This window comes from Kogia breviceps, chromosome 3, assembly GCF_026419965.1.
Source record: "Kogia breviceps isolate mKogBre1 chromosome 3, mKogBre1 haplotype 1, whole genome shotgun sequence".
In the NCBI taxonomy this organism is placed as follows: domain Eukaryota; kingdom Metazoa; phylum Chordata; class Mammalia; order Artiodactyla; family Physeteridae; genus Kogia; species Kogia breviceps.
Window position 1 is genome coordinate 38,715,522 of NC_081312.1, and position 25,017 is coordinate 38,740,538.

Consider the following 25,017-nt stretch of genomic DNA (forward strand, 5'->3'; position numbering starts at 1 on the left):
TTCCATCCCCTCACTTTCAGTCTGTATGTGCCCCAAGGTCTGAAGTGGGTCTCTTTGTAAACAGCATATTTATGTGTCTTGTTTTTGTATCCATTCAGCCAGTGTTTGTATTTTAGTGGAGCATTCAATGCATTTAATGTAAGGTAATTATCTATCGATATGTATGTTTCTATTACTGTTTTTTTTTTAGCGGTAAAGTTTTTTTTTTAAATTTATTTATTTTATTTCTTTATTTTTGCCTGTGTTGAGTCGTCATTGCTGCTAGAATGCTTTCTCTACCTGCAGCGAATGGGGGCTACTCTTTGTTGTGGTGCACAAGCTTCTCATTGTGGTGGCTTCTCTTGTTTGGAGCATGGGCCCTAGGCACACGGGCTTCAGCATTTGTGGCACTCACGCTCCTTAGTTGTGGCACACAGGCTCAGTTGCTTTGTGGCATGTGGGACCTTCCTGGACCAGGGATGAAACCCCTGTCCCCTGCATTGGCAGTCAGATTCTTAAACACCGCATCACCAGGGAAGTCCGTATTACCATTTTCTTAATTGTTTTGGGTTTGTTTTTGTAGGTCTTTTCCTTCTCTTGTGTTTTCTGCCTAGAGAAGTTCCTTTAGCATTTGTTGTCAAGCTGGTTTGGTGGTGCTGAATTCTCTTAGCTTTTGTTTGTCTGTAAAGTTTTTAATTTCTCCATTGAATCTGAATGAGATCCTTGCTGGGTAGAGTAATCTTGGATGTAGGTTTTTCCCTTTCATCACTTTAAATATGTCCTGCAACTCCCTTCGGGCTTGCAGTTTCTGCTGAAAGATGAGCTGTTAACCTTATGTGGATTCCCTTGTATGTTATTTGTTGCTTTTCCCTTGCTGCTTTTAATATTTTTTCTTTGTGTCTAATTTTTGATAGTTTGATTAATATGTGTCTTGAAGTGTTTCTCCTTGGATTTATCCTGTATGGGACTCTATGAGCTTCCTAGATTTGATTGACTATTTCCTTTCCCATGTCAGGGAAGTTTTCAACTATAATCTCTTCAAATATTTTCTCAGACCATTTCTTTTCCTCTTCTTCTTCTGGTACCCCTAGAATTTGAATGTTGGTGCATTTAATGTTGTCCCAGAGGTCTCTCAGACTGTCTTCAATTCTTTTCATTCTTTTTTCTTTATTCTTCTCTGCAGTAGTTATTTTCAGTATTTTATCTTCCAAGTCACTTATCTGTTCATCTGCCTCAGTTATTCTGCTATTGATTTCTTCCAGAAAATTTTTTATTTCATTTATTTTGTTGTTCATCACTGTTTGTTTGCTCTTTAGTTCTTCTACATCCTTGTTAACGTTTCTTGTATTTTCTCCATTCTATTTCCAAGATTTTGGATCATCTTGACTATCATTATTCTGAATTCTTTTCAGGTAGACAGCCTAATTCCTCTTCATTTGTTTGGTCTGGTGGGTGTTTACCTTGCTCCTTCATCTGCTGTGTATTTCTCTGTCTTCTTATTTTGCTTAACTTACTGTGTTTGGTGTCTCCTTTTCACAGGCTGTAGGTTCATAGTTCCTCTTGTTTTTAGTGTCTGCCCCCAGTGGGTAAGGTTGGTTCAGTGGGTTCTGTAGGCTTCCTGGTGGAGGGGACTGGTGCCTGTGTTTTGGTGGGTAGGGCTGGATCTTGTCTTTCTGGCGGGCAGCGCTGCCTCCAGTCGTTTGTTTTGAGTTGTCCGTGAACTTAGTATGATTTTCGGCAGCCCCTCTCTTAATGAGTGGGGTTGTGTTCCTGTCTTGCTAGTAGTTTGGCGTGGGGTATCCAGCACTGGAGTTTGCTGGCCATTGGAGGGAGCTGGGTCTTATCACAGAGGTTGAGATCTCTGAGAGCTCTTGCTGATTGATATTACATGGGGCCGGGGGGTCTCTGGTGGTCCAACGTCCTCAACTTGGCTCTCTCAACTCAGAGGCTCAGGCCTGACACCTGGCCCGAGCACCAAGACCCTGTCAACCACATGGCTCAGAAGAAAAGGGGGAAAATAAATTTTTTTTAAAGTCAAGAAAAAAATAATTAAAATTTAAAAATTATGAAAAAGTAATAAAAAAAGAAGAGAGCAACCAAGCCAATAAAGAAATCCACGAATGATAACAAGCACTAAAAAGTATACTAAGATATACATAAAAATCAGAAAGAAGTCAGTTGCAGACAGCAAACCCCATGTTTACAATTGCTCCCAAAATCCACCACCTCAATTTTGGGTTGATTCAGGTATTCCACAGATGCAGGGTACCTCACATTGATTGTGGTGATTTAATCCACCGCTCCTGAGGCTGCATGGAGAAATTTCCCTTTCTCTTCTTTGTTTGCACAGCTCCTGGGGTTCAGCTTTGGTTTTGGCCCCACCTCTGAATGTAGGTCGCCATCAGGCTACTGTTCCTGCCCAGACAGGACAGAGTTAAAGTAGCAGCTGATTCAGGGGCTCTGGCTCATTCATGCTAGGGCTTAGGGAGGGTACGGTAGTTATAATTGGAATGCAGGGCAAGCCTATGGTGACAGAGGCCCACGTGACTTTGCAGCTGCCTGAGGTGTGCCATGTGTTCTCCTGGGGAAGTTGTCCCTGGATCACGGGACCCTGGCAGTGGCAGGCTGCAGAGGCTTTTGGGGGTGGGGCAGGCAGGTGGATAGTGACCTGTGGCTGCACACAGGATTCTTGGTGGCAACAGCAACAGCATTAGCATTTCATGCCCGTCTGTGTTGTCTAGCTGATAGCCATTGCTTGCGCCCATCTCTGGACCTCGTTTAGGCAGTGCTCTGCCTTCTGTGGGCAGACAGAGAAGGAATCCCCACTCCTCGTGCACCCCAAAACAATGGTCTCTTGCCTCTTAGGCAGGTCCAGAGTTTTCCTGGACTCTCTCTTAGCCAGCTGTGGCGCACTAGCCCCTTTCAGGCTGTGTTCACACAGCCAACCCCAGTCCTCTCCCTGGGGTCTGACCTCTGAAGCTCAAACCTCAGCTCCCAGCCACCCACCCGCCCTGGTGGGTGAGCAGACCTCTCAGGCTGGTGAGTGCTGGTCGGCACCAATCGTCTGTGTGGGAATCTCTCCATTTTTCCCTCTGCACCCCTGTTACTGCGCTCTCCTCTGTGGCTCTGAAGCTTTCCCCCTCCGCCACCCGCAGTCTCTGCCCACGAAGGGGCTTCCTAGTGTGTGGAAACCTTTCCTCCTTCACAGCTCCCTCCCAGAAGTGCAGGTCCCATACTTATTCTTTTGTCTCTGTTTTTTTTTTTTCCTTGCCCTACCCAGGTATGTGAGGATTTTCTTGCCTTTTGGGAAGTCTGAGGTTTTCTGCCAGCGTTCAGTAGGTGTTCTGTAGGAGTTGTTCCACATGTCATTGTATTTTTGATATATTTGTGGGGAGGAAGGTGATCTCCATGGCTTATTCCTCTGCCGTCTTGAAGGCCACCTCTCTGAGCTGTTTTTGGAGTCATTTTGTCTTTTAGAAGCTTCTGTGTACCAATCAAAGAGTGCATTCCATTGTCTCTGAGAGGTTTGGAATCCTCTCTTTTAAGGGTTCTCTTTAAGATGGACTTACCTAAGATAAAGTTCCCCAAAGTGGCTACTACAGTTCCAAAAGTTCACTTGTTTCTTCAGAAGACACAAGAGCTTGGCTCGTAGACCAGGTGGAAACCATCTTTGTCTCTACATTTTCTAAGACGTCTTAACTGTGAGGGGCTCTGTTTTCCAACAGCAGTTCTAAAACACAGGGAATCACATGTTTTTTTTCCCTTTTTGAGCAGATTAGGATGACTTATCAAGAAGTGTTGATAAACAAAATACAGGTGTGCACAATAAAGTCTAAGTTTTCAAAACAAAAAGAGAGCAGAGAGCTGGAATCCAAGAGAGACCCTCAAATTCCAGGTCAGTGAGAAAGCAGTGAACTCAGTGAGCTCTGTGGGTGTCAGTACCTGTTAGCTTACTGGCCTCGGAGTCATTGGGGGTCTTCTATGGATCCCACTTATGATGCCATGAAATGTCAAAAGTGTAAGAATAACAGAAGTAAAACCAATTAATCTCTGAGGCAGTAATCAGTAAAAATTTATTGTGCACACACCAAAAGGACAGTTTGCAAATCAGGAGCACTCAAACTAAAACATGGAAGGAGGCTCAGGGGTATATCATTATAAAACAGTTTATATAGTGAGAAAGCAGTCACTTTTTAATTCTTCACAGTGATTGGTTATAATATTAGAGTTTTCTTAAATGATGGGGAATTTTTTAGTGGTTACCTCATATCAACTTTGGGAAGCAGTTTAAGTTTGCTTATGATTTCCAGAGGCATAAGCATGAAATGACCCAGGCTAAGTTTGTCTTGTAAAATAAGCTAAATTAAGCTTTGCTTGTTTGACTAAACTGGTTTTGTCTGCTCAGGGAATTTTTCAAGGCTGTCTCCATTTGTTTTTGATTTTAACAAGTAGCAGCAGAGTTATCACTGTCCTGAACTTAGAAGCAGCCCCTAGTTAATCATAATATTCCATACTGAGAAAAACCTATTTTTTTCAGGTGAAATCATTGCATTTCCTGGGGTACCTAAGTGACTAACTAATTTACTAGCTTTCTAAACAGGGCAGCTAAATTTTCCTAGATACATTGTAGGTAATTGAATTCTACTGAACTTGGAAACACATCCATTTCTTACTCAAAAAACTGTCCTGATTGGATCAAATAGTTAAATGGACAAATGGTGGTGGGAGAAGAACCATACTTCAGAGAGCAGAAAGAAGGCATCTGCTGTTTATCTCCCAGATTAATGAGTGCAGTCTATTAGAAGAGTGAGTATTAATTAACTCATTAAACAGTTCCCACTGTGATTCCTCAATGTAATTTCAGGCCAATCTGATGTTCAGAGACTTAAAACTTAACTGCAGAAGCTTATCATTTTAACCTATTGATAAAACTTTCAGGGACATTAGAAAAATTTCTTAGGCCATATAGGAGCAAGGAAGTAATACAAAGCTAAAGGCTCCTGTTGTGCAGAAGGTACTTAAAAATTTTTTTTAGCTTATTTTACTGAATGCTAATTAAGTTGACCAATATGAGGCTAAAGTTTCATGTTTTATTAATAAAAGCCTTGATTGGTGGTGAATTTGCCTCTGTGTCTAATTCTGAAGAGTTATGCTGTTGAATTAAAATCCACCCAGGAAGCATGTTCTGCGTGTATTATAATGGGAAAACAAATTTAGTAAACTGCATGAAGAAAGAAAAGGCAAGAAAATGAACATTCCAAACTCAGTTTTGAAGGGACTGTTCTGTGAGAGTAGTGGCACTATTACTCCAGGGCACATATTACACTATAGGTTAGAACCACAAAAGCATGTGGCCCTGCTCTATAGTCTATGGCTGTATTGTGACTCTGTTATTAGTGTCACACATGAGGCATGAGTCTGATTACTGAGTGTGTAGCGCATTGCTTGTGAGACTTGGCTAAAGTCCCATGGCTGTGCATAGTTGAGCATAGAAATTACAGCATCAGCTCAGTACTGATTCCATAATTCACATTCACTCTTCTTAGCGGGAATTATTATTTTCCTGAAAAGGACTTTTAACCTCTTGTCCTCCCCAGCTGACCAGGAGGAGAATGAGGTTGAAGAGTGTTCAGTGGATTCCAGAATGTCCCTAAAAGATTATTAAATGTTTAAAATAAAAGCTTTCTAAGGGTGGTAGAAATATAGTGACCATCAGAGTTACTTTAGGAGACTATACATAAATCTGATCAGGAGGTAGGGCTTTGAAAGTAGCCTGAAATTTGAACCTAGGCTTCACTGCTCACTAGCAGTGTAACTTTGGGAAATTATTTAATCTAGTGAATATTCTTCATCATCTGGATCTGTATGTATATTTATATCAACTTCACAGAGTATTGTGATAAAAAGTGCTTCTTAAATGGCATTATTACTAGCAATATACACAGTGATAATGAACTATTTTCCATTTATTACAGCATGAGGGATTTCAGGGATTTCAGAAGTGAGACATTCTTGTCATGAGGATTTATAAATGGTGGAACTAATGCAATCTTCCATGGAAATCTTTGGATAAGTGATGTGTATTTAGTCTCTTTTTGTTCTTCTGTAACTCACTATTGTTTATTTTAGAATCTAAGCTCTTGGAAGCTAAGCACCATGTCAGCATACCATTGACTACCTCTACTGCCAAATATGGGTAGAAAAATATGATCTATTAGGTGTCCTTAAATGTCCCCTTATGCATATGCATTTTATTGAAACCTTAATGGTGTTTCTATGCAATGTCAATTCAACTGTTGAAAAGTGACAAATTTAGATACATTCAGCTCCTACAAAATGGCTGCAGTTTTGCAGCATTTTTTCCCTTTCTGTGTCAATGAGAGGAAGGACTGAGCCATATATCAGTGACTGGTTGGCACTAGCACTCTATGTGGAACCTTTGTTAGTTCCAAGTTCAGCTTGGCACCAAATACATCCAGGACTTATTTTTCATCTTCTAAAAATAGGTTGATGTTTCTAAGCTGTTTTCCAATGGACAAATACTATACTAAATTTATAATGGCTGTTTCTTATTTAAAAAAAGAGTAAACAAGTGAAAGTTGGACACAGTGATAAAGTTGCCACTAACGTTAACGAAAGTCTTCACAATCCTCTCTTTTCTGCTGGCCTACAACCCACTTTCTTTTATCTCTTGCTCTTGTCCCCAAGAACATCTACACATTATCATTTTAATATTGTTCTAAAAACCTATGATAGCATGTAGTTTCTGGACCACAGTTGACACTAAATAATTTTTTTTTTTTTTTTTTTTTTGCGGTATGCGGGCCTCTCACTGTTGTGGTCTCTCCCGTTGCGGAGCACAGGCTCCAGACGCGCAGGCTCAGTGGCCATGGCTCACGGGCCCAGCTGCTCCGCAGCATGTGGGATCTTCCCGGACCGGGGCACGAACCCGCGTCTCCTGCATTGGCAGGTGGACTCTCAACCACTGCGCCTTTGAGTGAGGATCTCCCTCTGGCTGTAGAATGCCACAATATCCTAACTGGTGTGCCCAATGAGATCAAACAGTTTCTCATTGCACCAGCATTGAAAATCAGATCCACCTTTCTACTTTTTTACATTGTGAAAGGATTTTTAAAACTCAATGTTGGATTTTCTTTCTTGAAAATTTTTCTTTTGATATTTTTCCCTTTAGTTCGGGCAATTTGGAGTGGCATGTAAAAGTGCATGCGTGTGCATGTATGTGCATTTTAAAAAAAGGATGGAATTTGTAGTTCTAATATATAATTGTACTACTAATGAGCTATTTTTCAAGTGCCACAGTCTATTCCACAGAAAATGTAATTGCATGTAGAATGATCTCCTAATAAAGAAATGGTTGCAATACCCTTGATTGTGAAATATAAGGAGGAATTGAGATAAAATGTTTAGTTCGGTGCCTCTCACAAAATGTCACAACCAAAAACTTCACTGAACATAAACCTAGATCAATACATTTCCAGTAGAAAAAATTTAAACACAGCTTGTGAAGCAGCGATGTAATAAACACATAGCTTAGTATGCTTAATGAAATATTCTTTAATAAAATTGTTCTTATGTGGCAGAAAGTGGACACAAAGCCCTGCCCTGGCTCTGTGAATTTAAAACTTATTATATGGGCTATATTATGATTAGAAGACATGACTGACACTTGCTTTTGAATATCACTAAAAGCAGAACTATAAAACAGTCTTTTCAAAATGCACAAAGAAGAAACACAGATAACTTATATGGAAAGAGATAAACGCCTCTGATAATTAACAAAATGCAAACTAAAAAGTAAATTCCAAATCAAATTGGTAAAGGTACAATAAATTTTTTTTTTTTGCAATTTTTTTTTTTTTGCAATAAATTTTAATGCCTGATACTGGGAGAGAGCAGAATGAGAAAACTGTATCACACTACAGATAGGAATATAAATTGCTACAAGTTCTCTGGAGAGTATTAGGGAATATGCTTCAGGGAGCTTAGAATGTGCCTAAATTACCAAAGATGTAGTTAAAAGTAAAGGTTTACCTTTACATTGGAAATAAACTAAATGTTCAATGATAATGGACTGGTTAAAGAAATGCCTTCATTCGTTTAATAAATATTTTGTCTATACTCATTATGTGCCACACACTCTTCTAGTCTCTGGGGATATTGCTGGGGACAGATGACATGACATGCACATGGGTTGATACTATAGATTAAAATATTAGAGTATAATCATGTAGATTACATGGGGTTGTTGGTCATATGGTAAATATGTGTAATTTCATAATAGACTGCCAAACTGTTTTTCAAAGTGGTTGTACCTCTTTGCATTCCCACTGGCTATATATGAGAGTTTTGGTTATTCTATATCCTTTCCAACATATTCTATAATTAGTCTTGATAATTTAACCCACTCTGGTGGGTGTGCAGTGATATGTCATTATGAATTTTTATTTGTATTAGCCTGATTATTAATGGTTTTGAGAATTGGTTTTGTTCTTATTAATCATTCTTTTAATTTCAATTCACCCATTTCTCTTACCACCCATCCCCCACATCTAGCAACTACCAATCTGTTCTCTGTATCTATGAGCTTGTTTTTTTTCTTAGATTCCACATATAAGAGAGATCCTATGGTATTTGTCTTTCTCTGTGTGACTTATTTTACTTAGCAAAATGCCCTCCAAGCCCATCAATGTTTCACAAATGGCAAGATTTCATTCTTTCTTATGACTGAATAATATTCCATTTTATATGTATATATATATATATATAATACATATACATACCACATTTTCTTTATCCATTCATCCATTGATGGACACTTAGGTTGTTTCCATATTTCCATATCTTGGCTATTGTAAACAATGCTGCAGTGAACATGGGGGTGCATACGTCTTTTCAAGTTAGTGTTTTCATTTTCTTTGGATAAATACTCAGAAATGAATTTGCTGATCATATGATAGTTCTATTTTTAATATTTTGTGGAACCTCCATACTGTTTTCCACAGTGGCTGTGCCATTTTACATTATCACTAATAATGCACAGGGTTCTCTCTTCACCATGTCCTCACCAACACTTGTTATTTCTTGTCTTTTTGATAATAGCCATTCTAACAAGTGTGAGGTGATACCTCATTGTGGTTTAATTTGTATTTCCCTGATGGTTACTGATGTTGAGCATTTTTTCATGTACCTGTTGGTCATCTATATGTCTTCTTTGGAAAAATGTCTATTCAGATCTTCTGCCCATTTAAAAAATTGTATTGTTTGTTTTTTTGCTATTGAGTTGTATGAGGTCTTTATATATTTTGGGTATTAGCCTCTTATCAGATATATGAGGTACAAATATTTTCTCCCATTCAGTATGTTGCCTTTTCATTTTGTTGATTGTTTCCTTTGATGCACAGAAGCTTTTTAGTTTGATGTTCCACTTGTTTATTCTTGCTTTTGGTGTCAGATTTAAAAAATCATCACCAAGACCTATGTCAGGGAGCTTACTGCCCATGTTTTTTTCTAGAAGTTTTATGGTTTCAGGTCTTACATTCAAGCTTTTAATCCATTTTGAGTTCATTTTTATGTATGGTCTAAAATAGTGTTGACATTTCATTCTTTTGCATGTGACTGTCTAGTTTTCCCAACACAATTTATTGAAAGGACTGTCCTTTCCTCATTTTATAATCTTCTCTCTTTGTTTTAAATTAATTGATCATATATGCATGGGTTTATTTCTGGGGTCTTTGTTCTGTTTTTAATGCCAATACCATTCTGTTTTAATTACTATAGTTTGAAATCAGGGCTTATGATTATTATTCATTACTATATCTTTTTTTTAAATGAAGGGGTTATGGGCTGAATTGTGTAACCAAAATTCATAAGTTGAAGTGCTTAGTATGTCAGAATGTGACCTTATTTGAAGATAGGGTCTTTAAAGGGGTAATTAAGTTAAAATAAGGTCATTATGGTAGGCTCTAATTCATTATGACTGCTGTCCTTATAAGAATAGGAAATTTGGACAGAGACATACACAGAAGGAAGATCATGTGAAGACATAGGGATAACATGACCATCGATAGGCCAAGGAGAGAAGCCTTCCAGCACCTTGATCTCAGACTTCTAGCTTCTAGACTTATGAGAAAATAAATTTCTGTTTTTTAAGCCACCCAGTCTGTGGTACTTTGTTATGGGAACCATCACAAACTAGTGCAAAGGGTCGTTGAACTTTTTGACCATTTTAAGTTAAGATACTGGTTTAAAACATATTCTTTATACATTTAAAAAAAATTTTTATCCATAGCTTTATTCTGAAATAACCATCTATGGAGAGCACACGTCAAGAGAGTAGAAAAAAATAAAGGAGCCCATCAAAAAAAGTTCCCTGGCAAGGGGGAGGGAGGGCATGACGTTAGGAGCCCTGTTTAGGGAAGGAAATGTTGTCCAGGTCGTGGATGCCATTCTTGTCAATGATTCGAACACTGAAGGCTGGCAGATTCAGAATGAAGCATTTCTGGAGCTCCTCCAGACATTTCCTAAGAAGCTCCACTGCCTTCTCACGTGAGGTAGTTGGTGTGTAATACCGGTCCAGGATACTGAGAGTCAGGAAGGCACCATAGCCATGGGCTGCAAAAGGGGCTTTTGCCAAGGCTGCCAGGTAGTCTATGTAGTAGAGCGCTGAACCCTCATACTCATCATAGCCAGACAGGAGGAGGTTGACATGATATGGGGTCCAACTCCAAAGATAGTCAGCCAGGTTTCGTCGAGTGAAATTAGCTGCTGCTGGGGGAGACAATTCATAACCATTTTGCATCTTATAGAGCTGCACGTTTTTCTGAATATATTCTGCAAACTGTACAGTGTCTCCAGCCTCTCCAACACACAGGAGTAAGATTTTTTCACTCATCTTAAACATTTTGTCATGATCGTCCTTCATCTGGACAATATTGCTAGCGGCCACCCGGTTGGAGGCGACAAGGACGTAGTCAGGGCCCTGGATGCCGATGAGGTACTCCATGGTGGCAGGAGACCGGGGACTGAAGGTTCGATGGAGTGCAGGACTGGCGGGCTTCTCGGCCTCACTGGTGAGACAGCACACCATATTTTTTGTATATATATATATATATATATATATATATATATATATATATATATATATATATATAGTGAACAGTTTCTCCCAGTCTGTGGTGTGAATTTTTATTTTCTAATGATAACACTTTGAAGTTCAGAAGGTTTTAATTTGTAAGAAGTCCAGTTTATGAATTTTAAAAATATTTCGTGCTTTTGATGTTCTGTAGAAATATTTTAGTTTACCTTAAGGTCAATAAGATACTGTTCCATGTTTTCTTTTAGTAATTTTCTACCTCTAGTTTTACCTTTAAGTGTATGATTGTACTTTGAATTTTTAAAAAATATATGATGTATGGTAAGCATCAAGATTTATTTTCTTTCATGTGAAGATACTGTTTTTCCACCTCCATTTTCTGTAGACTACTGTCTTCTCTATTCAATTACCTGGCAAACATCAATTAACCAAACACATGTGGTTCTACTTCTAGACTCTCTACTCTGTTCCATTGATCTATATATCTTACCCATATGGCAATACCATATTATCTTGATAAAGGTTACTATATGGTATGTAATATATAGTATGTTTGTAGAATTTTATTGTTCAGGGTTTAAACATATTTAGTCAAACTGTCTTTAAATATTTCATGCTATTTGATTTTTGAAGTGTTATTTTTTTCAAATTTAATTTTTCTGTTATTTGTCAGTAGTACGTAGAAATAAAAGTAGATTTTTGTTTATTCTCTTTGTGTCTTGCACATGACTACATTCACTTTTTTTGTTGTTCTAGTAGCTTTTGGTAGATTTCTTAGGATTTTCTATTTGTACAGTCATGTTATTTGTAAATCAGCTATCCTTCACCTTTCCAACTAGTATGTCTTTTCTTTACCTTGCATTATTCCACTGGTTAAGATTTCAACATAATATAAAATACAAGTGTTGAGAGTGAGTATGCTTTACTTCCCATCTTAGGGGAAGGTCTTAAATCTTTCACTATTAAATATGATATCACCTTTTTGTGTAGATTACTTTTATCACTTTGAAGATATTTCCATCTACTTTTCTGAGAATTTTTATTATTAATGGTTATTAAATTTTATAAAGTGCTTTCTTGGACTCTGTTGAGATGATTGTATGATTTTTCTGCTTTAGACTGTTATTATGGTGAATTACATTAATTGGTTTTCCAAATGTTACACCAATCTTATATTCCTAGGATAAATCACACTTGGTTAGGATATTTATCTTCTTTAAATGTTGCTGAATTTGGTTTGCAAATATTTTATTGACTAGTTTTAGTATCAAGGTAATGCTACCTTCATCAAATAAGTTGGGAGTTATTTTTTAAAAATCTATTTTCTGAAAAAAACTTGCTTAAGATTCCAAACATTTTTTCCTTAAATGTTTGAGAAATTCTCCAGTAAAACCACCTGGGTAGAGTTTTATTTGTGGGAAGGCTTTTAATTTCAAATGTCATATCTTTAATAGAAATTGTGCTATTCAAATTTTCTGTCTATTTTTGTGGCAGTGTGGTAAATTATGTCATCCATGAATTTAACCATTTCACCTAAGTCATCTAAATCAATGACGTATTGTTTACAGTGTTTCTTATTAATGAAAGTCTCCACTTTCATTCCTGATATTGATAATTTTTATTAATCAATCTAGTTAGAGATTTATCAGTTTTATTGCTTCTATAAAAATAACCATCTTTAGGTTTCACTGTTTTTCTCTTTTTAAATTTAATATTTTATTGACTTCTGCTTTTGCCTCTTTATTTCCTTCCTTCTACTTACTTGGGGTTTAATTTAGACTTATTTTTCTAGATTCTTAAGGTTGATCCTTCAATCATCATTCTTATCTTTCTCTTTTAATATACATGTTTAAATTTACAGATTCCTAATTAAACCCTGCTTTCATTTCACATCCTTTTAAAAATATTTTTCATTCTCAAAATATTTTCTAGTTTTTTTTTTGATTTCCCCTTTAATCAATAACTATTTTAAAAGTATGTTATTCAGTTTCCAAATATTTGATAATTTTTTTCCAGATATTAATTTGTTATTGATCCTTGTTGATCCTTGGTTTAAACTTTCTTTCTTCCTTCATTTCTTCCTTTCTTCCTTTCTTCCTTCCTTCTTTCTGTCCTCCCTCCCTTCCTTCCTTCCTTCTTCCTTCCTTCTTTCTCTTTCTTTCTGTAGAATTTCAATCTTTTAAAAAATTCATTAACATTTGTTTCATTGTATGGCATATGGTCTATCTGGGTGAATGTTCCATATTCACCTGAAAATTAAGTATATTATACCATTGTTAGGAGTAATGTTCTATAGTCAGTTAGGTCAAGTTGCTTGATAGTAGTGTTCAGGTTTTAAGTTTTCTTATTTATTTTCTGGTACTTGTTCAATGAATTCCTGAGAGAGGAGAATTAAAGTCTCCAACTCTATTTGTGGGGCTATTTCCACTTTTAGTTCTTGTAGGTTTTGCTTTATTTATTTTGAGACCCTTTTTTAGGTGCATACACATTTAAGATTTTTCTGTATTCTTAATGAATTAACTAACTTATTATCATAAAGTATTCCTCTTTGTTAGTATTTCTTGTACTGAAGCCTCCTTTGATAAATTTATCCCATCCAGCTTTCTTATGTTTACTGTATCTATGGCCATTTTAAAATTTCAAACTATCTGTGTCTTTATATTAAAAGTATATTTCTTATAGTTGTTTCTTGTGTATTTATCTAATCTGACTTTCTCTGCTTTTTTTTTTTTTTTTTTTTTTTTTTGCGGTATGCGGGCCTCTCACTGCCGCGGCCTCTCCCGTTGCGGAGCACAGGCTCCGGACGCGCAGGCCCAGCGGCCACGGCCCACAGGCTCAGCCGCTCCGCGGCACGTGGGATCCTCCCGGACCAGGGCACGAACCCGTGTCTCCTGCATCGGCAGGCGGACTCCCAACCACTGCGCCACCAGGGAAGCCCTCTCTGCTTTTTTAATTGGAATGTCTAGACTATTTACTTTTAATGTATTGTCACTGTGGTTGGGTTTATGTCTACTATTTTGCTATTTGTTTTTGTTGTTTTTCTTTTTTCCCCTCTTTTCTGCCTTGATATTTGGTGAATATTTTTAAACATTCAATTTTATTGCCTCTGTTGGTTTATTACCGAAACCTCTTTGTTCTAATTTTTAATGATTGTTCTACGGTTTATAATATGTAACTTTAATTTATGACCATATTTTACCTTCACACAATGTTTTAACACTTCATATATAATGTAAGAACTTTAAAACAGGGTCTATTTATATGCTACCACTATTCTTGTGCTATAGGCATAATATACTTTACTTTTAAATATGTTGTGAACTCTACAATATATTATTTTATTTTAAACAGTCATTTTCCTTTTAAATAAGTTTTAAAATGGTAAAATGTCTTTTATATTTACCCATATATTTATTCTTTCCAGTGTTCTTTATTCTTTTATGTAGGTCTTCTTTTTCATCTGGAGTTATTTTCCTTCAGCCTAGAGAATTTTCTTTAATATTTCTTATAGTGCAAGTTTTCTAGTGATGAATTCCCCAGTTTTTATTTTCATGAAGATCTTTTTTGTCTTTATTTTTCAAGTATATTTTCATGGGATATAAAATTATAGGTTGACAGATTTTTTTTTTTCACCAATAGTTTTGCAGTTTAATTATGATGTACTTTTGTTTTCTTCTGTATTTTATCCTGCTTGGTGCTTATTGAGCCTCTTCAATCTATGGCTTTTGAATTTTCATAAAATTTGGGAACATTTCATCCCTCTTTCCTTAAATATATTTCTCCATCTTCATTGTCTTTCTAGGACTCTAATTACATGTATGTTAAAGTATTTGGCATTGTCTCACAGGTTACTAATATTCTGTTGATAGTTTTAGGTCTTTTCTCTTTCTTTGGTTTGGATAGTTTCTATCGCTATGTCATCAAGCTTACTGTTCCTTTCTTGTGAAAGAGTCTAATCAGCTATAAAACTTATCCAGTGCATTTTCATTCTAAATTTTGTATCTGGTTATTTTTATACCTTCCCTTTCTTTCCACTTTATGCTTGTATTTTTATTTAAATCTTTAAACACATTTATAAAAGCCATTTTAAAGTTACTGTGTGCTAATTATATCATCTTTTAATTTTTAATCTATTTATAGACTGATTTTTTTCCTGTTTATGGGTCACGTTTTCTTCTTCACATATCTAGTAATTTTTGAACAGATGTTGGACATTGTCAATGTTATATTATTGATTGGATTTTATTGCCTTCCCTAAAGTGTTTTGAATATTTTTTTAATACATGGTTCACTTACTTGCAGATAAGCTTGATACTTTTAAGGCTTGTTTTTTGTTTGTTTGGTTTTTTTTGCGGTACATGGGCCGCTCACTGTTTTGGCCTCTCCCATTGCGGAGCACAGGTTCCGGACGTGCAGGCTCAGCAGCTGTGGCTCACAGGCCCAGCCGCTCTGCGACATGTGGGATCTTCCCAGACTGGGGCATGAACCCGTGTCCCCTGCATCAGCAGGTGGACTCTCAACCACTGCACCACCAGGGAAGCCCTAAGGCTTGTTTTTAAAGCTTTGTTAGATGAGTATAAAATAAACTTTACTCTTTTACTAGTTTAACCCTACTCCTAGGACATGACTCTTCTGGGTTTTCTAGTGAAAACCTCTCTATTCAATGAGATCTCTTCACTCTGGCTGGTTGGAAGGCAAGTCAATAAAATCTTTTTATGATATCTGATTCAGCTTACAGATCCACTAGCTATTTTTGTTTGGTCTCTAGGAGTTTCTCCCTATTCATACACAGTATAATATTCAGACAAAGACTTAAGTGGAGGCATATGTATATTCCTGTAGCTTTTTCCTTTGCTTAGCATATTCATTTCTGATCCTTGGTCATGAAAATTTTAGTTTGCTTAGCCTTTCCCAGGTTCTGATCTCATTCTGGTCAACTCACCTGATTGCTCTCATCAACTTAATTCCCTTTCCTCTTCACTCCCCTCCACCCCATTTTGTGGTCTCCAAAAAGATATCCAAGGCAATTGTTGGGTTCATCTTGTTTATTTTCTGTCAGAGTAATAGTTTTGTCCTGTTTGCTGTCCAACTTCTAAAATCAGTTGTTTCATGTATTTTGTTAATTTTTGTTTTCTCGTTATTTATGATGGGAGGATACATCTGTTATCAATTACTATATGATGGTTGGAAGAAGGCTTAATGTTCCCTAAAACATATCTACCTTAGTTTTAACTTGTTCAGAGATGAACTTAATGGGAAACAAGAAGAATCACAAAAAATGAACCTTTCGAGTCTAAATTAGCCTTCTTAGCTTTTCATCTAGTAATACTTTTAAAAGCAGATTTACTACTTTATCATCTTATGTTTATTTGCTTTATGAAGTTTTTAAAACAATAGGTTACTATTTAAGAATAGTATAAAAGAAATCTGAAATGAATTTAAGATAGCAAGCAAATCTTGCTGAAATTTTGGAATTTGGGATTTTGCTGATCATCTGCAGTCATGTTCCTGTCATGAAAATGCTTAGGAAGTATTTTTCTGGCTTCTAAAATCTTTATATATACAATATGATATTGTAGTCAGATTTAAATTTCTCATATAACAACATACAAAGCTAATGAAATTTTACTATTTCTTATTTTAGAAATATAGCTCACTTTACTTGAGTATTTGTATGTGTCAACCTCTGTGCAGATCATTTTATATGCATTATGTCATTTAATTCCCTCCTATAACCATGTAGGCAAGGCATCTTATTATCATTGTTGTTATTAATTTTTTTATCTGAGGAAACACAAACTCAGAAAAGTAAATAAATTTTACAAGGTTACAAACTAGTCTATGGTACTTTTGGAACTTGAATCCAGATTCATCTGATTCAGATATCCCATGCTCTTAATCTCATGAGCAATTTAAAAGGAAAGAAGCACATTTATACACAGGAGGCTCAGTTGCTTTCATTATGAACTTCTTTGTGAAGTTCAAATCTTGTGGTAACAAACACACAAACAGAGTCTCCAGAAAAAAACCTCATGTCTTCAGAAATGAAGTTCTAGGAGATAAACTTTAGTCTGAACTCTGTTCCTTCCTCTATGGAAGGATTTTTTTAGTTTGCTTTAAATACAAATTATTTTCATTGTTAGCCTCAAGAGTTTCAGGCCTCCTGTTTGTTTAAGAGTTAGTGGGTATTGAACTCCCTAAAATACCCCATCATATTAGAAGCCTAGGTTTAAAATTAAAAATAAAAAGCTAGAACTAGATCAACCCTTGGAGCTGAGCCATCAGTTGACCTACACATATACAGAAATCACTTTGTGTCTGTCAGAAGCAGACTGGCGATAGTCACTCACATGGTTTGCAGAGTCTAAGTGCTGCTCTCATTTCCAGCTACTTCTATACCCTGTCACCTGATCCTTTCAACTGAGGAAAAACACTGAGAAGGATTTTTGGCATTTATGATAAATGGGTACAAATTTTTATTATTCTACTCCATAGCTCAGAAAAGCAAATATTAGTGTTTGATTTTTTAAGTACCTCCAAACAATAGTTAATGAAATTCAAAGTATTGGGACATTAGACAATCATCCTTCCCAGATGTAAAGTCTATGACTTACCCAGTTGGACCACTCATTTTTATCAAGTGCCCAAGGATGTATAACATATTGATATGTGCTTGAATCTCTGATTTATGTATAGTTCTTATTATCAGATAAATCATACAAATTTTCATAATGACTGAAAGAATTATGAAAAGCATTCATTTCACTCAGAAACAGCTACATTATAGGCTTATATATTGGTAATAATATAGAGAACTCTGTGATCCACATCCACCCTGTAGTTGTGAGCTACAACCAAGTAAAAATTGGTTGTTAAGCAACTGAGCTTTCAGCTTCTTTTCTCCCCTAGAAAAGCCTACTATTACCCAGTTCTTACAACGTGATCTTTGGCAAAGATGTCAGTCAGGAGGCTGAGGTGTGATAAGTGCTTAACCAGGACAGTGGTAATATGGGTAGGGAGGGGAGGCAGATTTCTCACCTGTAAATGGAGAGTAGTGCCCAATCCCACGTTTGTTAGAAGGATTAAATGGGACTGTGAAAGCACATGTAAACTGTGAAAGATGGGAAATCTTAGGTGGCATATTTCTTCTTCATAGTGTTAATGACAGCTGTCAGCCTCAGTCACCCAAACTTTTCATGTAAATGTTCAGTTTTAACCTACTGTCAGGTTATGCACTACCTAACGGGAGCCCTGAAGATCTTTTTCATCACATGCTTATTATAGATGACATTTCTGCCACAATGATGTGCCCAGTAAAATGAACTTAGTATGGCTTTATTCCATACATGTCAGACTTTGGCAATAATGATTTATTGAAAAGTTGAACATTTGGTACCTAGTGTTATTAGAAAAGAATGAAACTTAGTCATGTGGGAGATAGAGAAGAAGTTTAGTAATATATCATGCACTGTTGTATGGGATACACAGTGTTTCATGGGATACACCATCTTGAAAATTAGAAAGATGAGGATAATTTTATAGAATCAAAAATTAAAACTTTTGAAACCTATTAAATCAATGACATTTCTGTTGACCTAACAGGTTTATGTTGGCTCCATTCATTATAAGCACTTACCTAAGTTTTACTTTTTTGCCAGCTCCTAATGAATAGACTGAGGATAGAAAGTTTCTATAGACAGAATGCCCAAAGTTTCTACGAATCATAATTCCCAGGAATCATAAGTGAAGTAATATGTTCTGCTTTTTAAGTTTCCAGATGATGGATTTTTTTGCCTTTCTAAATATATCATTATATGGATTTGTTCCTTTAATTTGATGATGATGTCTTATACATTATAATCTCTTGGTGATTACTCATTGAAAGATCCAATCCTGTTTAAACACAGGAAGGGATATTATCTTTAAAAGAAGTCAGTGAAGTACCCTGTCATATATAAAATAAATGCTTGCAATTCATGTTTAACATCAGTTAATTTATTGCTGCAAGCAGTGTACAAGATTCTCCTGGGAAATGCACAATTCATGGAAAATATGTTCTTCTGCATAATAAATTTACACTTTATGTAGAGACAGTAAAAGTATACAACTGAAGTGAATTACAAAAAATAATTGGGAAGGTACAGATCAACAAAAAGGAAAAAAATACAGACTGAGTAGGCAATGTGCCAGGTTATGGCCAGCCCTTCCCAGGCTGTCTAAGACTGCAAGAATATAACTGTGTGAAAGTCTGCTGACCTCAGTTCAGTTTCTCTGTCTTGCTGATTCTTCCTCATGTCTTTTGGTTTATATTCTAGATCCTCATTATTTCCCTCTTCATAGAGATGGTGTCCAACCTGGTAGCTTGTTTATCTGTCTTTAGTCTCTTTCTCATTCCAGTACAGCTTCTCTAAAAGGATAAAAGTATGCTTTTTCAAGTAGCCTTTTATCCCTTATTCATCACTGACTCGAGTCAATTAGGGAATACCTCTTTAACACCCACAAAACATAGTGGCAGGGGACTGCAAACAGTCTATGCCTAAAAACCCTATAAGCCTTGGCTAGAGAAAGCAAGGAGACCTGCCAACTCTATTCCTACCAGAATAGAATATACTATTCTTCACCTTGCTCTCAGCCACTGCCTAGACCTTTAAAAAAATTTTTTTTTCTGTTTTTAACTGCATCTTTTTTTTCCATATCTTTATTGGAGTATAATTGCTTTACAATGTTGTGTTACTTTCTGCTGTACAACAAAGTGAATCAGCTATATGTATACATATATCCCCGTATTCTCTCCCTCTTGAGCCTCCCTCCACCCTCCCTATTCCATCCCTCTAGGTCGTCACAAAGCACAAATTGATTTCCTGTGCTATGCAGCAGCTTCCCACTAGCCATCCATTTTACATTTGGTAGTGTATATATGTCAATGCTACGGTCTCATTTCATCTCAGCTTCTGCTTCCCCCACTATGCCCTCAAGTCTGTTCTCTACGTCTGTGTCTTTATTCCTGCCCCGCCCCTAGGTTCATCAGTACTGTTTTTTAAATTCCATATATATGTGTTAGCACACATTATTTGTTTTTCTCTTTCTGACTGACTTCACTATGTATGACAGATTCTAGGTCCATCCACCTCACTACAAATAACTTAATTTTGTTCATTTTCATGGCTAATATTCCATTATATGTATATATATATGCCACATATTCTTTATCCATTCATCTGTTGATGGACACTTAGGTTGCTTCCATGTCCTGGCTATTGTAAATAGTGCTGCAATGAACATTGTGGTACATGTATCATTTTGAATTATGGTATTCTCAGTGTGTACGCCCAGTAGTGGGATTGCTGGGTCATATGGTAGTTCTATTTTTAGTTTTTTAAGGAACCTCCATACTGTTCTCCATAGTATCAATTTACATTCCCACCAACAGTTCAAGAGGTTTCCCTTTTCTCCACACCCTCTCCAGCATTTATTGTTTGTAGATTTGTTGATGATGGCCATTCTGACCGGTGTAAGGTGATACCTCATTCTGGTTTTGATTTGCATTTCTCTAATGATTAGTGATGTTGAGCATCTTTTCATGTATTTGTTGGCCATTTTTATGTTTTCTTTGGAGAAATGTCTATTTAGGTCTTCTGCCCATTTTGGGGATTGGGTTGTTTGTTTTTTTGATATTCAGCTGCATGAGCTGCTTGTATATTTTGGAGATTAATCCTTTGTCAGTTGCTTCGTTTGCAAATCTGTATTCGAGGGTTGTCTGAGGGTTGTCTTTTCGTCTTGTTTATGGTTTTCTCTGCTGTGCTAAAGCTTTACGTTTCATTAGGTCTCATTTGTTTATTTTTGTTTTTATTTCCCTTACTCAGGAGGTGGGTCTAAAATGATCATGCTGTGATTTATGTTATAGAGTGTTCTGCCTATGTTTTCCTGTAAGAGTTTTATAGTGTCTGGCCTTACATTTAGTTCTTTAATCCATTTTGGGTTTATTTTTGTGTATGGTGTTAGGAAGTGCTCTAATTTCATTCTTTTACATGAAGCTGTCCATTTTTACCAGTACCGCTTATTGAAGAGGTTTTCTTTTCTCCATTGTATATTCTTGCCTCCTTTGTCAAAGATAAGGTGACCATATGTGTGTGGGTTTATCTCTGGGCTTTCTATCCTGTTGCATTGATCTATATTTATGTTTTTGTGCCAGTATGATACTGTCTTGATTACTGTAGCTTTGTAGTATAGTCTGAAGTCAGGGAACCTGATTCCTCCAGCTCTGTTTTTCTTTTTAAGATTGCTTTTGCTATTCAGGGTCTTTTGTGATTCTATACAAATTGTAAATTTTTTTGGTTCTAGTTCTGTGAAAAATGCCATTGGTAATTTGAAAGGGATTGCATTGAACCTGTATATTGCTTTTGGTAGTATAGTTATCTTCACTGTATTGATTCTTTCAGTCCAGGAGCACGGTATATCTCTGCATCTGTTTATGTTATCTTTGATTTCTTTCATCAGAGTTTTATAGTTTTCTGAGTACAGGTCTTTTGCTTCCTTAGGTAGGTTTATTCCTAGGTATTTTATTCTTTTTGTTGCAGTGGTAAATGGGATTTTTTCCTTAACTTCCCTTTCTGATCTTTCGTTGTTAGTGTATAGGAGTGCAAGAGATTTCTGTGCATTAATTTTGTATCCTGCAACCTTACCAAATTAATTGATGAGTTCTAGTAGTTTTCTGTTGGCATCTTTAGGATTTTCTATGTATAGTATCATGTCATTGGCAAACAGTGACAGTTTTACTTCTGCTTTTCCAGTTAGTGTTCCTTTTTCTTCTCTGATTGCTGTGGCTAGGACTTCCAATACTATGTTGAATAATCGTGACAAGAGTGGTCATCCTTGTCTTGTTCCTGATCTTACAGGAAATGCTTTCAGTTTTTCACCATTGAGGATGATGTTTGCTTTGGGTTTGTTGTATATGGCTTTTACTATGTTGAATAGGTTCCCTCTATGCCCACTTTCTGGAGAGTTTTTATCATAAATGGTGTTGAATTTTGTCACAAGCTTTTTTTGCATCTATTGAGATGATCATATGTTTTTTATTCTTCAATTTGTTAATATGGTGTATCACATTGATTGATTTGTGTATATTGAAGAATCCCTTGGTTAAATCCCACTTGATCATGGTGTATGATCCTTTTAATGTGCTGTTGGATTCTGTTTGCTAGTATTTTGTTGAGGACTTTTGCGTCTATGTCCATCAGTGATACTGGTGTATAATTTTCTTTTTTTGTGATATCTTTGTCTGGTTTTGGTATCAGAGTAATGGTGGCCTTGTAGAACGAGTTTGGGAGTGTTCCTCCCTCTGCAGTTTTTTGGAAGAGTTTGAGAAGATAGATGTTAACTCTTCTCTTAATGTTTGATAGAATTCGCCTGTGAAGCCATCTGTTCCTGGACTTTTGTTTGTTGGAAGATTTAAAATTATAGTTTCAATTTTATCACCTGTGATTGGTCTGTTTGTATTTTCTAATTCTTCCTGGTTCAATCTTGGAAAGTTGTATTTTTCCAAGAATTTGTCCATTTCTTCCAGGTTGTCCATATTATTGGCATATAGTTGCTTGTAGTAGTCTCTTATGATCTTTTGTGTGTCTGTGGTGTCAGTTGTAATCTCTCCATTTTCAGTTCTCCTTTTATTGATTTGAGTCCTATCCCTTTTTTTCTTTGTGTGTCTGGCTAAAGATTTATCAATTTTGTTTGTCTTCTCAAAGAACCAACTTTTAGTTTTATTGATCTTTGCTATTGTTTCCTTCATTTCCTTTTCATTTATTTTTGATCTGATCTTTATGATTTCTTTCCTTCTACTAACTGGGTTTTCTTTGTTCTTCTTTTTCTAGTTGTTTTAGGTATAAGGTAAGATTGTTTATTTGAGATTTTTCTTGTTCCTTGAGGTGAGCTTGAATTGCTGTGAACTTCCTTTTAGAACTGCTTTTGCTGTGTCACATAGGTTTGGATTGTCATGTTTTCATTGTCATTTGTTTTTAGGTATTTTTAAATTTCTTCTTTGATTTCTTCAGTGATCTCTTGGTTATTTAGCAGCACACTGTTTAGCCTCCGTGAATCTGTGTCTTTTACTGCTTTTTTCCTGTAATTGATTTCTAATCTCATAGTGTTGTGGTTGGAAAAGATGCTTGATACAATTTCAATTTTCTTAAATTTTCCAAGGCTTGATTTGTGACCCAAGATGTAATCCATTCTAGAGAACGTTCCATGTGCACTTGAGAAGAAAATGTATTCTTCTGCTTTTGAGTGGAATGTCCTAAAACTATCAATTAAGTCTATTTTGTCTATTTTGTCATTTAAAGCTTGTGTTTACTTATTTATTTTCTGTCTGGATGATCTATTGGTGTAAGTGGAGTGTTAAACTCCCCCACTATTATTGTGTTAGATTTCTCCTTTTATGGCTGCTAGCATTTGCCTCATATATTGAGGTGCTCCTATGCTGAGTGCATGAATATTTATAATTATTATATTTTCCTCTTGAACTGATCCCTTGATCATTATATTGTGTCTTTCCTTAGCTCTTATAATAGTCTTCATTTTAAAGTCCATTTTGTCTTATATGAGTATTGCTACTCCAGATTTCTGTTGATTTCCATTTGCATGGAGTATCTTTTTCCACCCACTTGCTTTCACTCTGTATGTGTCCCTACGTCTGAAGTGGGTTTCTTGTAGACAACATATATAAGGGTTTTGTTTTTGTATCCATTCAGCCAGTCTATGTCTTTTGGTTGGAGCATTTAATCCATTTACATTCAAGGTGATTCTCCATATGTATGTTCCTATTTCCATTTTCTTAATTGATTTGGGTTGGTTTCTGTGGGTCTTTTTCTTTTCTTGTGTTTCCCACTTAGAGAAGTTCCTTTAGCATTTGTTGTAAAGCCGGTTTGGTGGTGCTGAATTCTCCTAGCTTTTGCTTGTCTGTAATCCTTTTAATTTCTCTGTTGAATCTGATTCACATCCTTGCCAGGTAGAGTAATCTTGGTTGTAGATTTTTTTCCATTTCATCACTTTAAATATATTGTGCCACTCCCTTTTGGCTTGCAGAGTTTATGCTGAGAGGTCAACTGTTAACCTTATGGGGATTCCCTTGTATGTTATTTGTTGCTTTTCCTTTGTTGCTTTTAATATTTTTTCTTTGTTTTTAATTTTTGATAGTTTTATTAATATGTGTCTTGCTGTGTTTCTCTTTGGGTTTATCCTGTATGGAACTCTCTGTGTTTCCTGGACTTGATTGACTACTTCCTTTCCCTTATTAGGGAAGTTTTTGACTATACTCTCTTCAAATATTTTCTCAGACCCTTTCTTTTTCTCTTCTACTTTTGGGACCTCTATAATTTGAATGTTGGTGCGTTTAATGTTGTCCCTGAGGTCTCTGAGACTGTCCTCAATTCTTTTCATTCTTTTTTCTTTATTCTGCTCCCTGGCAGTTATTTCCACCATTTTATCTTCTAGCTCACTTATCCATTCTTCTGCCTCAGTTATTCTGCTATTGATTCCTTCCAGAGAATTTTTAATTTCAGTTATTGTGTTATTCATCACTGTTTGTTTTCTCTTTAGTTCTTCTATATCCTTGTTAAATGTTTCTTTTTTTTTTTTCTCCATTATGTTTCCAAGATTTTGGATCATGTTTACTATTTTTGAAAAAGTAATTATTTCAAAAAGAATTCAGTTAGGTTCCCTATTCATCTTCATTTATTTTGTCTTGTAGGTTTTTACCTTGTTCCTTCGTCTGTAATGTATTTTTTTGTCGTTTCATGTTTTTTTGTTTTTTTTTTAAATGGGTGGGGCTGTATTCCTGTCTTACTGGTTGTTTGGCCTGAGGCATTCAGCAGTGGATTTTGAAGGCAGTTGGTTAGAGCTAGGTCTTTGTGCCGAGATGAAGAACTCCGGGA

General features: G+C 36.1%; 1 protein-coding gene and 1 pseudogene across 4 annotated transcripts in view; one reads left to right on the top strand and one right to left on the bottom strand.

Moving 5' to 3' along the window:
- KCNH5 (potassium voltage-gated channel subfamily H member 5) overlaps window positions 1–25,017 on the top strand; it is a 325,149-nt gene that overhangs the window by 184,428 nt on the left and 115,704 nt on the right. The window lies entirely within an intron of this gene.
- LOC131753587 (proteasome subunit beta type-2 pseudogene) lies at window positions 10,293–11,006 on the bottom strand (annotated as a pseudogene).